Raw genomic sequence first — 14361 nt, 5'->3', positions numbered from 1 at the left:
TTGGTGACGATTCCGGAAGTCTGTTTCAGCTCGCATGAGTGATGCGTTCGCCGCCAGATGTCAACTTCAGCTCTGGGAGTCGGCCCGAGTTCGGTCGGCACCATGGCTGACTAACTACAGCGAGAACTTACAGCAGGAACGGCCGCTGCTCGGTCTACGTCACAGGCGCCGGCGGGGAATGACGCCCGGACTTCACGGTAACACGGTCCCACGGGTGTGGTCCGTCCATGGCAGGACCTCGCGGACTTTGCGACTAACGGCTTCCCAGCTGCCGGTGCAGCAGGCGTCGGCAGCTGACCTCACGACGACGCAGCACCGTGGGCGTGCCTGTACTGCTGGCCGGCGACGAGTTCATCTCAACCACAGGGCATCCTGGCTTCAGCGAAGCACTAGTGGCCTGAGGCTACCGAGTGCGATCGGTGGCGCGCATTGCGGGCATTGTCGGGGAATCTACATAGCAGCAGCCAGGCGGAGGCAAAAATGGCTCGGTGCACTATGGGACTTAACTTTTGAGGTCATCTGTCCCCTAGAACTTAGAACTACTTAAACCTAACTAACCTAAGGACATCACACACATCCATGCCCAAAGCAGGATTCGAACCTGCGACCGTTGCGGTCGCGCGGACTGTAGAGCCTAGAACTGCCCGGCCACCCCAGCCGGCCCAGGTGGAGGGATCCGCAGGGCTGGGCAGCGAAGACGAGGGAGAAATTGTAAAGAAAGTTCAATAAATAATTGTAAAACTCCACGCCGTCTCAGTCTTTGGCGCAGCCACTGTGTCTGCTGCTAACAAGTACGGCAGAAGTCGTAACAAGTAGCAAACGGCTGTAACAAGAGGTGCAGAAGTCGTAACAAGTGGCCATCTGCCATAACTTTACTCTCAGTCCATATTCTGCACTCAGACTGTTCATTGTGTTCAACAAATCCTCTAATTCTTCTTCACTTTCAATGAGGATAACAATGCCGTCAGTGAATCTTATAACTGATATGCTTTGGCTATGAATTTTAATTCCAGTCTTGAATCTTTCTTTTATTTCCAAGAAGTTGTATGGGCTAACAAAAGTGGCTTGTCAGTCGAAATTGGATTAACCAATTAAAACTGTTCTATTACAGGACGTCACTCATAGTCAGCTGCGACAATTCGAAAAGCTCTGTGAACAGAGTTGCGACTGCTCCACCGCGACTCCATGAGGGCACAGAGAGCAAGTGCGCCGCGACACCAGCGCTGGCGCCAGTCGGCGTGCGAGACCAGCTGGGCACATCAGGCAGCGGAGCGGCGCGGCGGGGGAAGGCCAGTGTCCCGGACACGAACAACGGACTCCCGCTTGCCAGTCTTCGGCTGTCAGATCTTCACCCCAGCTCACAGGTGACTGCTGATGTGAGGCCGTCTCCTTCCTGTCCTCACGAGTCACCCGGGTATGTAAAAATCAGTCTTCAAATACCTTTTAACTTCTGTCTTCTGGCGCCGAGGCTGCTGCTTGCTATTCCATTACAGCGGCGGACTTGGTGCGTCTGTGCATGATGTAGTCTCTTCTTGCATGACAGTCTTCAGCACCGAAACTAACTGAAAACTACTGCTACTCTTCTTCACTTCTCTTCGTCTGTAAGACCCACTGCGTCTCGCGTATTTATTCACTTCAGTTTACTGAAGGTGAACGACTTCACGTTGAAAAACTTCTCGAAGAGTCTTCTTAACGTCGGTCATTGGCTCTTGGAATGTAGGCGAGGGCCTTTGCTCACATGTGACATCTGGGAAAACTTGAGCCGGTCGGGCGATGCCCTGACAGCTGAATCGACAGCGTCCGCTTTGTGGAACTTGCTGACTTCGTGGTCATTGTCTCTTCTGCTCTGTTGTTTTGCCCGCTGTAGGCCAGTGTGTAATTCTTCTAAACTAAACTAAGTTTTTCGTTTATATTCTAATTTCTACTTCACTTTGATTTCACTAATTTATTTACTTAAGTACCGCTCAACAAGTATATTGCCTACACAGTGTGCGACTTTGTTGCTGTAAGTCATTATGTGCCATTTGTTGTTACTGATTTGTTGTGAGTTGTGTTGTGTCTGTGTGTGTGTACACTTCATGATTACGTGTTCTTGTATTTTGTTATTTATTTTGTCTACATTCTATGTATCATACTTGTTCTCGTGTGCAATTTGTTTTATTGTGTTCAATTTTTCTGTGTAATAATGTCTCTTCATGGGTATTTTATTCCGTCGGTGTAGTAAATATCTGAACCTGGTTTCTTTATGAGTTACGGGGCACGTCTTGTGCATCGGAGACTGAAGAACGTCGGAGGACAGGGAACCTTGCAGGGTGTTCAACTAAGGGAACGGGTGTTACAGGACTCTCCCAACTTCTGAATCTGCTCGTCCATCCCCTTCCAAATAATATTTACACCGAGCCTCATCGTGGTCTTAAAATTACCTAAATGTCCTCTTCCCGGTGTTTCATGACAGTACCTAAATAATCACAGTACCAGTACCAGTGATGAAACAATTTTATCTCTGTGGCCTCCCCATCATAACATAAGACTTGAATATATCTCGCTCTTTAATGTGGGCCAATTCAGCGTCTGCGCCTTCTTGCTGGGCAACATCCTTAAATGAGAGAAGTCACCATCAAAATCGGCACATAATCGGTACTCTGGATCGGTGCCAGTCGCCAGCATCCAACTAAGGACTTCTTTATCAGTATTTAACTGAAAATTCCAGTGTCATAAATACAATTTAAACTTTTCAAACGTAAATAAAACAGCCAAGGCCCAGAGTTCATACAACGAGTACTTAGCTTTGTAAGTAGGCTGTTTATGTTTTCTTATTGGCAATGTTACGTAGCGCTCTGTATGAAAATCACTAGCTGTGCTGCGTGCAGTCTGTGGCTGGTTTGCATTGTTGCTGGCCATTGTAGTGTTGGGCAGCTGGATGTTAACAGCGCGTAGCGCTGCACAGTTGGAGGTGCGCCGCCAGCAGTGGTGGATGTGGGGAAAGAGACGGCGGAGTTTTTAAATTTGTAAGACTGGATGTCATGAACTGCTATGTATATAATGATTTTTCAACACTATTAAGGTAAATACATTGTTTGTTCTCTATTAAAATCTTTCATTTGCTAACTATGCCTATCAGTAGTTAGTGCCTTCCGTAGTATGAATCTTTTATTTAGCTGGCAGTAGTGGCACTCGCTGTATTGCAGTAGTTCGAGTAACGGAGATTTTTGTGAGGTAAGTGTTTCTGAATGGTATAGGTTAATGTTAATCAGGGCCATTCTTTCGTAAGGATTATTGAAAGTCAGATTGTGTTGCGCTAAAAATATTTTGTGTCAGTTTAAGCACAGTCACGTATATAATTTTTCCAAGAGGACGTTTCATTTGTAGATTTTGTTTATTGTTAGCGTGTAATTGGAGAGAGAATCTCCTTTGTACTTGCAGCCTTTCATTGTTGTACAGTAAAACAGGTGTGGCACACATGTAAATTTGCACCAAGTATTTCGTAGCTGCGCTTGCAATTAACTAGATATTATTTTCAGTGCTATGTTAATGTGTTCTCCTACTTTTGCTCTTCAAATTGTGTTTTTCTGTGTTGTCGTGTGAAATATTGTGACAATAACGGCGTGTGAAAAACGTAATACTAGGCTCCAAAGTAAACTGAGAAATGACAGTGAAGACGAAAGCAGTGTGTTAGCGCCACCATGTAATGAATTAACTAATGTTCAAAGTAGTAATTTGGTAACTGTACATAGGGAAATGGAGCGGGCTGCAAATAATGGTGAAGGCAGTGAAACAATTAGTGAACAGGGAAGCATTATCGATCGATCACTCCGCAAAAGCTTGCCTCAGAAATCCGAAATGACAGGACACAATCTTGCAAATACTGTAGATTCAGGTTTTGCGTCCTCGCCATTTTCTCAAATAAGTCAAGACACATTTTCTGCTTTTCAAAATGCGAATATTGCAGGTTCAAATGCATTGCCGAATAGCACTGAGGAACATGTTTCAGACACCAGTGCATTGTTATTACAATTAATGCAACAAATGGGACAAAACCTTCAAAAGTTAGACACAATGGAACAAATTCTTCAAAAGTTAGACACAATGGAACAAAATCTTCAAAAGTTAGACACAATGGAACAACACCAGAAACAAACATAGCAACAGTTGGACACAATGGAACAAAATCTTCGGAAGTTAGACACCATGCTTTAACAAACACGTGAAGATTTAACTACTGAGTTACATAACATTGAATCGAAATGTCAAAAAGTCTGTAATGATGTAAAATCACGAATTTGCGAGCATTTTCAACCTATTTTTTCGCGACATGAAAATGCATTACAGAATCACAAAGCAGCCATAAAAGAACTGCAAACCATTGTTCATGAAAATCGTGAGACCTTGTGGGCTAAAATTGATTCAGTTGCATCTACTGATTCGGTTACGCTACTTGCAAAAACTCAGGAAAACACAGTAGATACGATTTCAACACAAATGGACACTCTGAAACTTGGTTCAGAAAAACACACTGAGGAAATAAGTACACTATTGGAGAAAGTAGCCAAACTTTCAGATCAGTTCACTAACTTATCTACATAGGTAGATGATGATCTGAATGACACAAGACCTGTAGCCTTCACGGACACTGAAGAGTATGAAAAAATTAGAAAATTAAAACAAAATCAAAATCAAATCAATACACAGTACAAAAGAGAAATCCGGGAAGTACAAGATCAGTTGGCACAAGTAATACAAGAATTACATATTTCAGAGGACACTCGCGCTCCAATACGGGAAGAGGGACATAGAAATACGGAACAGCTACAAAATAATAACACAGGGCATTTCGGAAATTATGAAAGAAATTGGCAAGGTGCACCGAATTTTGAGATGGAACCGCCGACACGAAGTAGCAATGACCGATATGCGACTCGTTGACATGATGATTTTGATTATAAGCTGTTTATTACTACACATAAATTCAAGAAATTTAAGAATTCCAGCAATGACATTCATCCACAAGCGTGGCTTCATCAATTCACTCATTGTTTTCCTCCCAACTGGTCATTGGAGCACAGGTTAGAATTTCTGTGTGGCTACTTGGAGAATGAACCAGCTGTAAGAATAGAATGTGATCCATCATTCACGATTGTCACAGTGAAGGAGAATTTTATCATGCCTTCCTCTCAGCGTATTGGTCTCAAGCTACACAAGACCGAGTAAAACATAGCATCATAATGATGAAACGTTTCGAACAATCTGAATTTTCCAGTCTTATGAAATATTTTGAAGACATGTTGCATAAGAATCAGTATCTTTCAAACCCATACAGCCCCTCAGAACTCATCTGCATTTGTTTAATCAAATTGCCTGAACATTTACGACATATTATTTTAGCAGGGCTTTGCAAAGACGACATTGAAGCTTTTCAGGGACTTTTACAAGAATTAGAAATTGACACTGACAATCGCGGAACGCGAAAACAGGAACACAACAATTACAGGTCACATCCGTCGCAATTCTGCGATGAAACAAATAATAACTGGACACGACGAGGCTATTCTCACAACACAAATCGTGACCAAAAACAGACACCACCCATATGACAACCACTGGCAGAGTAATAGTTACAGAGAAAGTTCGCATTTCCGTAGTAATGAATATGACAGAGACAATCATAGAAACAGACAATATGGTAACCAGAACTATTATTATCAAGGGAGACAGAATAATTTCAGACGCAACAGTTCAGGGTGCAGTTACGATTCAGGGAGAAATTCTCCACCACGTGACGGACAAGAAAGAAACTGTGGAATCTACCGACATGACAACAGACGATATAATCATAACGACAGACCTGAATTTTGTCAGAACTGGCGGGATTCAAAGAGAGCAGGGCACCCTCGACAAGGTGAATTTGTAGAAGTTAGGTCTCCTAATCTTAATAACGACGCGCGCCAACAAAGAGACAGAAAATGACTCGCACAGCAGGCAGCCGCGTGCGACAGCTGGCTCAGAGAAAAAAAACATAGATGCTAACCTTGAGAAAAATTCCAGTATTCTTTACCGACATATACCACACGATGACTCCGTTGAAGTTGGAGCTCTGCATACTAGTAAGAGTAAAGGCGTGCACCACATTTCATATGTAAAACCGTTTATTGAAAGATAATCTACTTTTTAACTTTGTCTTTGCCATAAAACTTTTCACTTCACGCTACTAGTACAATTTGTCAAACTGAGAAACTGTTAACATGCAACAATGTTTTGAAGTCAACTATCTAATCTAGAACCTATGGAACATTTTTAAACAGAAATTACGAATGCATTGTTCTAGTGAACAGACGACACAGTGTTGTATTTGTACATTCTTGCTTGTTAGTTGCATGATTACATAACGACTATCAGGCTTACATACTTAGGACATATACTGGTACTACTAATGAGATTTTAATGCAACATTTTGGTTTACTTGAAGATACATTCTGGGTTTAAAGTACTTTCTGTGAGATACCAGATGACCCAGTGGTTAGTTTATGTGACAGCTACACGATTATATCATGACATTACTAATGAGTGACAATTTACAATGTTGCTTTTGTGGTGTATCTGTTTTATATCTGCACAGTTTTCTTGAATTATTCTGGAAAGTAAAACATGTTTTAGTAGTAACTTTTGTGGTATAGCTACAAGGAGACAACCTTTTCCGTAGCACAACAATACGTTACAGCACAGTACTTTCTTCATCACAGCAATAAGCATAATAACTAAGATATCTATACTCAAAGCATTTCACTTTTGTTTATGATGAGGTAAGTACATTGACTTCTGCAGAACTTTGCATTCGGAGGACGATAACTATGAGACTTCCACAGAGATTATCTTACAACATGACGCACAGTTTAGCGCTACAGTACACGTATTTGAGTGATTAATTTTGTACTTAAAACATTTATTTTTAAAGATATTTGAAGTACAATGATACAAAGGTTTTCCGTGATAAATTTCATTCCATTGCTGTAATCTGTAACACCTGAGGGTATTATTCATTAATCCTCAGGGGGGTACATGCTTACTTTGTGTACCATGTGTTTGGCAAGCACAAGGAGCCCTAGCTAATATGGTATTTGCTTATACAACTTTACACATTGGTACCATATTTCTCTAACACACAAATGACACAGCTATCTGATCACTTAACTGAGAGATAAACATTTTTTTTACTTCATCAGTGAGACATGTTTACGCAATTACACAGTTGGGTAACTTCACATTTACGAAATTGTATTTTGTCTGTACTTTGTGAACTGTTCATATTTTTTCGGACCCATTGTGATATTATGAGAGCTTTGAATGATATATTTGGTATGGGATCACGATTTTTAAAGTACGTTTGAGGCAGATGACACTTTTGACATGAGCAGAGAAATTTTTTTAGGTTTTGAAATTTATGGAGGAAGCTACGACGATTTTGAGAGTTGACTGAGGTGTTATGATGTTATTATTACGATGACTATGTGTATTATGCTATTGCGGTATGTTTATGATCAATAAGCTGATGCTATATGAGTTATTTGATTATGCTACGTTTCTGTTATGATGAAATATTGAAGAAGAGTCGACAAATAAGGTAAGGAATAATGAGTAGTGGTTAGGGACTCTGGTTTGTGAAAAAGGTTGTTGGAAACCAAGAATCGTACTTTAAGAGTTATGAAATGTATGTAAATGCGTGAATGTATTACAATGCTGACGAAAAATTTTTTGTACACTGTTACATCAATACTATTTTGTTCCTACAGATTTGTAACGCAAATTCTTGACCTGTGAAATATTTTTATATGAGACTGTCACTGTATTGGAAACTGGTGTCGTAAATATTTCGGTAAGAAAGCCAAGTGACCTTGACGTAATGCGTCCTGAGCGGCCAGCTGTGTCAGATACCTGGAGAAAAAGCCATTAGTGCGTGCCTTTTCAGAGGCACAGGTAAAAAAAAAAATGAGGGAGCACAAAAAGACATTTCCACTTCACAGGAATTGCATACATAATTTTTGTCAGTGACTTGGTAACTTGTCTGCTAGAGCAAGTTACAGTGATGCATCACTCTAGTGTTAAGATGTGACATAGGTATTAAACATGGCCATTTTTACTGTAATATTTTTCTGCTTGAGCTTTGTCATGTTTAGATACAAGTTATTGCATTTGCTGCTGCTGTTTGCCAGGCATAGTGCTACTAAATTTCACCTTGTATTACTCTGTTAGCCAGTTTTACTACTGATTTATTTTTCTTTTTGCTGCACGTTGGCTCATATTAGTTGTAATGTTGCATTGCTTGGTAATTTAGATTTACTGTAGCTTGCTTTGCCAATTTCCATTTTTTTGTCATTGCTGTTTGTGTTAATTGTTTTGTGCTGCTGCATTGCCTCATCCCTTAGTTTACGCATCTGAGCTCAGTAGATTTAAGTTAGCTTAAGAGGGGGTAGCCTATAAGAGAATGAGTTGCAATGAATTTGAAGAAATGCACTGAGAGGCTATACGAGGAAAGTACACAAAACAGGTATAGATAGGACTTTTTGGAAATAATGAAGAACAAAGGGAGATCTCCGAGAAGTAAAGAAAGTTTTGTTTGCAAAATACTGCAGTAAAACAAACCCTGTCCTTTCCTTGTGTTATCCCACTATGTGTTTGTGTACCCCTGTTTATTTATGTTCTTCCTGTCTTTATATGTTTATCTGATAAGACTTATGTTGTAGAATTTTTCTAATACTCAGCTACATGAACTATGATGAGGAATACTGTTATCCTCAAATATAATTTGCATTAATAATATGTTATTTACTTTGTAAAGATGTTAGACATTATTAATTCTGTTCTGTTTTAATGCTCATGTGTGAAGTTGATGTTTCAATAATTATTCTGATCTTTTATGTATTTACTTATGTCATAATTCCTGCAACACTGATGTATATGTATATTTCTATTCTTTTGTAAAGCCTGTATTACTACAAATTTTATTGTTATGTTCTTTAATAATGTATTTTGTACCTTTGTTATTGTATTCTTATGTTATAAAATTGTAGTTGACACCAGTTCATCATATTATTAACTTGTAAGTTCCATTTCACTGCACACGTTTCTGTTGGTCATAGTATATGGACAATATGTGAGAAGTAGGGACTCATAGTGTTTGCACGTGTGTTAATAATTCAACAAGGGACTGGATAACGGCATTGCTGGTTCTAAGGACAATCAAAAAAAAATTTGTGAGTGCACAAGTGGTGGTTTATGGACTTGCTATATTGTCCACAAGACCCTTCGATGGTTATTGTGCACCTACACAGTCGCAACAGATGGTTGCTGGATGTTTCTACAAGGACTACAGTGGGTCTGCATCTTTGATGACCCACCAATACCATTATTCCTACAAGGACTACAGTGGGTCTACACCTTTGCTGACTCACCAGTACCATTATTTCTACAAGGACTGCGGTGGGTCTGCACCTCTGGTGGCCCACCAATACAACAATCTCTACCTGCACTACAGTGGGTCTGCACCTCTGGTGGCCCACCAATACCGTAATCTCTACCAGGACTACAGTGGGTCTACTCTGTGATGACCTACCTGCCAATATTCTTCAAAACTTCGACGGACTCTGCTGTGGGTTTGCTCTGTTGTGGCCCGTTACCTGTCTGCATGTCAAGAGTCAGCAAAGTCTTTCCATTGGAAGGACAACACTACATCTTCAAGGCTGCATGGAAATCCACTACTTCCGTGTTCATTTTCTTTTACTGCTCAGACTTTGAGAAAAACACTGCAATTTTACTGTGATGAACGATCAGGACTGTCCTTATGGACTGTGAGAAAATTTTAGCTTTTGACCAACATTGTATCAACAAGTATGTGCATTTGAAATCTTTGTTATTGTAATTATGAAAAATTTTATCAAATTATTATTGGCCACTGCCCAAAACCATTTGTAAAATTTTTTGTGGGGTGCATGGGGGCTATGTAAGTAGGCTGTTTAAGTTTTCTTATTGGCAACGTTACGTAGCGCTCTGTATGAAAATCACTGGCTGTGCTGCGTGCAGTCTGTGGCTGGTTTGCATTGTTGTTGGCCATTGCAGTGTTGGGCAGCTGGATGTGAACAGCGCGTAGCGTTGCGCAGTTGGAGGTGAGCCGCCAGCAGTGGTGGATGTGGGGAGAGAGATGGCGGAGTTTTTAAATTTGTAAGACTGGATGTCATGAACTGCTATGTATATTATGATTTATCAGCACTATTAAGATAAATACATTGTTTGTTCTCTATTAAAATCTTTCATTTGCTAACTATGCCTATCAGTAGTTACTGCCTTCCGTAGTTTGAATCTTTTATTTAGCTGGCAGTAGTGTCGCTCGCTGTATTGCAGTAGTTCGAGTAACGAAGATTTTTGTGAGGTAAGTGTTTTGTGAAAGGTATAGGTTACTGTTAGTCAGGGCCATTCTTTCGTAGGGATTATTGAAAGTCAGATTGCGTTGCGCTAAAAATATTGTGTGCCAGTTTAAGCACAGTCACGTATATAATTTTTCTAGGGGGACGTTTCAGCTTCCTGCAAAGAAGGGAACTGAGAAGCGTAAGCAACCGGCCTCCTCCCGTTAGGGTAATCCTGAAGCAAAACCGTGGTCATCCTAGAGGTCGAAGCGTCTGTCTGGACAGTAAAATCCATTCGAAATCGGGCATAATCAGCACGGGTATCCTTGCCAGAGGGGCCTTTAGACCTTCAGACGACGTCTGCTGGACGGAATCCACTCAGACGTTTTTCGTCTTTTCTTTAGCTTGTTAAATTGGGCTGCTAACTGACTGGTGACGAACGTTTGGAACAAATTCACCATTCCAAAGAATCGTGTAACTCCTTTAGCATTTGTAGTCGGTGGGCAGTTACAAATCGTTGCTACTCGAGTCTAGTCAAACTGACTCCCTCTGAAGACACTATATGTCCCAGAAAGGAGACATGTGACCGGGAAAATTTCACCTCAGATGGTTTGCCTGTAAACCTGACTTCACGCAAATGCTTAAGAATTTTCCTGACATGGTCCAGGTGCGCCTGAAAATCTCGACTAAATCATCCACGTAGTCATAAACACAGCTGAACTTCAAATCAGAAAAAACGTTACCTAAATTGGGGGATGCTACTGCTTCTCCAGTTGAGAGGCTGAAGGAAACGCTACTGTACTCAAACAAGTTCCAGTCAGTCACAAAGGCGATTAATAGTTTTCGACTCTTCTGTACCAGCGTCATCTACTTGCTAAAGTTTATCGCTAATTTCTTTTTTTGTTTCCAATACGGTCCCTCTTCTTTGATAATATTCCATTCAAATTTGACATCATTCTGAGCAAAGTTTCGTTTTTTACAGCTCTTTGAAACTGGTACTTTAATTATAATCTTCCTGTATATGCTTCGACTGTTGTAGTAATATTGTATCTAGTGTTCTGTCCCGTCTGCTGTCACGTTAACTCATACTTAAATCTGGTATGTGTTCTTAAATTGTTCTCACTCCCTGGGTTGCCCCAGTATAATGTTTTTATGTTATCTGTTTCTGGTACTATGGTTAGCATCTTTTGAGCCTGGTTATCAGGTTACACATTTTAATTTTAATCGTTCTTACGCATCCTTGAATGAAAGGGCAGTAGTCTAGTATTACATATTTGTTGTTATTCAGCCACTCTTTGGATTTTAGCGCGTTGCTCTCACAAGTTTTTTAAGATTGCTTGTAATATGAAATTATTATTACTCACCTCTCAACCCAACTTTACCACTTTCACTTACGTCATAAAGACTTAGGTGAGTTCCTTGATTAATATCAAGTTTCCGGCTGTTAGAAATAAACCATATTTTTATTTTGTGTTCTTCACTACTGGGTAATTTCGGTTGTATTGCCATCCTCGACGAAAAATACAAACTGTTATACTCACAATTTTGCGTTTCAGTCAACATATCTATCTTCTTCACACAATTGTATAAGCTGAGATTGGGGTAAATGATCTATTGCGAGACACTCAATGATCCCCTGGCAATATTCGCTCAGAAACATCGTGATACTCTTGCATCTACTAACAGTATCAATTTCCGTCACGTCTGAAACCGGTTGTCAACGTCAATAAGTGACCCTCGTATCCGGTCCCTGTCGTTTAAGGTCTTTTTACGACCACTGTTCTTACACATGTTGCACGGATGCGAGTGGTATACGATTCCTTATGACACTTCAGAATGCCCACGTTGATACCCCAACAAATCGGGCAATTTCATTTACAGTGTGGCCAGGGGCATGTCCAAAAATGATAACGCCTTTCTGCCATTTCGTCTGGTCTCTATGCAGACGACTATTACAAAGCTGATCCATACAACACCACTTTACTGTCACGACTTACGTCAGCGGTAGAATTCCACGTGCCATCTGTTACTAGCTCTGCGTGAACTACATCAGGGGCCTTAGATGACAGGGGTGAACGATAGCTGCCACTGTTGAGCAACTGGCCGTTCAGGTGAACCAAGTGGTTACCAACAGTGTCTCCCAAATAACTGTTCATCGAACGTAGCTCTATATGAGCCACCGCAGCAGGTACCTGGTTCATGCACCTATGCTGACTGGTGTTCATCGGCAACGAAGACTGGATTTTGCACCCCAGTACCGCAACGGAACGTCTACAGAGTGGCGGCATTCAGATGAATGACGTATTATGCTCCGTCTGAACGATGGCCGTTGGCGTCTATGGTCTTGTAACTACCATCGGAGGGTCCAGGCGGGAGGAGAGAGCGTTATGTTCTGTGGAATGTTTTCGTGCCATTCCTTGGGTGATGTCGTCATTCTGGAGGGTACAATGGATCAATACAAGTATGTATCTACCCTTGGGGACAACATCCACCCCTACATGTGGTTTGTTTTTTCCTCGGAAATTTGCCATCTACCAGCAAGACAACGCAGCGTGTCACACAGCTCGTAGTGTGTGTGCGTGGTTCCAAGAGCACTAGGATGAGTTATCAAACTCCCCGGATTTAAACGCAAACGAGAATTGTGAGATCATCTCGATCGGACTTTTCGTGACATGGGTCCTCAACCGAGAAACTCAGTGCAGCTGGTCACGGTACTGCAGTCAGCATGGCTCCACATCCCTGTCGGTACCTTGCAGAACCTGACTGACTCTCTTCCCGCACGCCCGTGCTGTAAAAGGGGGTCATTCTCGCTTCTGCCTTGCGTTCCTATTAATGTGACTTAGCGGTGTGTATTCATTACAATGATAAATTTACCTTTAGTTGGAAATAGGATCCCAGTTAAATCCTCATCCTTGTGTCGCTTCGGAAGGCAAAGGGTGGTTTGCTTCTCCAGTTGGAGAGATAGGTTTCTGTGATACTGGTAGAGAATTCTTTCATAAATAATTCACCTAACAACACTCCCAGCTGAATAAGGTAAGTGACGCAAATAAGATGCGGTATGTAATAAAGCCAATGGCCATCTGTGGAAAAATTACGCTATAGACCTTCTAGTTGGTAACACTTGTTTATGAAGGATCTGTGGTCACCTGATGCAGGATTATTCCTTGTAGCAGCTTTCAATGTCACCGTATACAACTTGTTGCTTTGGTGTGAAGTTCGTTTCAATTGGTACGATATCGTTTTTTTGGGTTGACGTACAGGTAGTAGTTGTCTTACTCAAATTGTTGTGGATGATTCCAATGCTTATTTAATGGTCTTTTAGTATTTCACTGTGTACTATATCGATATTCAGGTATTCAAGCATCAAATCAAAAACATTTGGTTACGATGCAGTTCTACCAATAAGGCCAGGTGGCTTTATTAGATACTCTGATAACCTTACTTGTCTTTAAGACCATCTTAGTTTCCTCCGCAAGTTAATTACTAGGGTATGTGTAGGAATTATAGAATTCTTATGTTTTACATTGTTTTGTTACATTACTTCATGCGTCTTCATGAGGATCTCCCAGTCAGACTTTCTGTAGTTGGTATCCAGGTAGACTTAATACTGCATTGCTTCACAAATTTTAATTTTTTTAAGGGATATGAATTTATCTCAATTGGTAGTATATAATATAATACTTCAGTAAACAATTTTTGTCCTGTTTAGTGGTAAACAATGCAATCTGCCCACGTTCAACAGAACTGAGTCCTGCTGACGAAGGAGCAGATTGAGTTAGCTTTAACTGTTTTTCGTGATGACACGTCAGTGATGTAACTATCAAGAACGTCTCATATTCCCTGACAGACACTTCACAATCATATTATTTCCCGAATAGCGAAAGGAAGTTAGGACGGAACTGCACTATAAGTATAGAGCAAGACGAGGAACTGCATCGTAGAATTTTTCAACTGGCGGATGTAGTGCGCC

Source organism: Schistocerca serialis, chromosome 4 (genome assembly GCF_023864345.2).
Source record: "Schistocerca serialis cubense isolate TAMUIC-IGC-003099 chromosome 4, iqSchSeri2.2, whole genome shotgun sequence".
Lineage (NCBI taxonomy): Eukaryota > Metazoa > Arthropoda > Insecta > Orthoptera > Acrididae > Schistocerca > Schistocerca serialis.
This window is presented reverse-complemented; position numbering follows the sequence as displayed.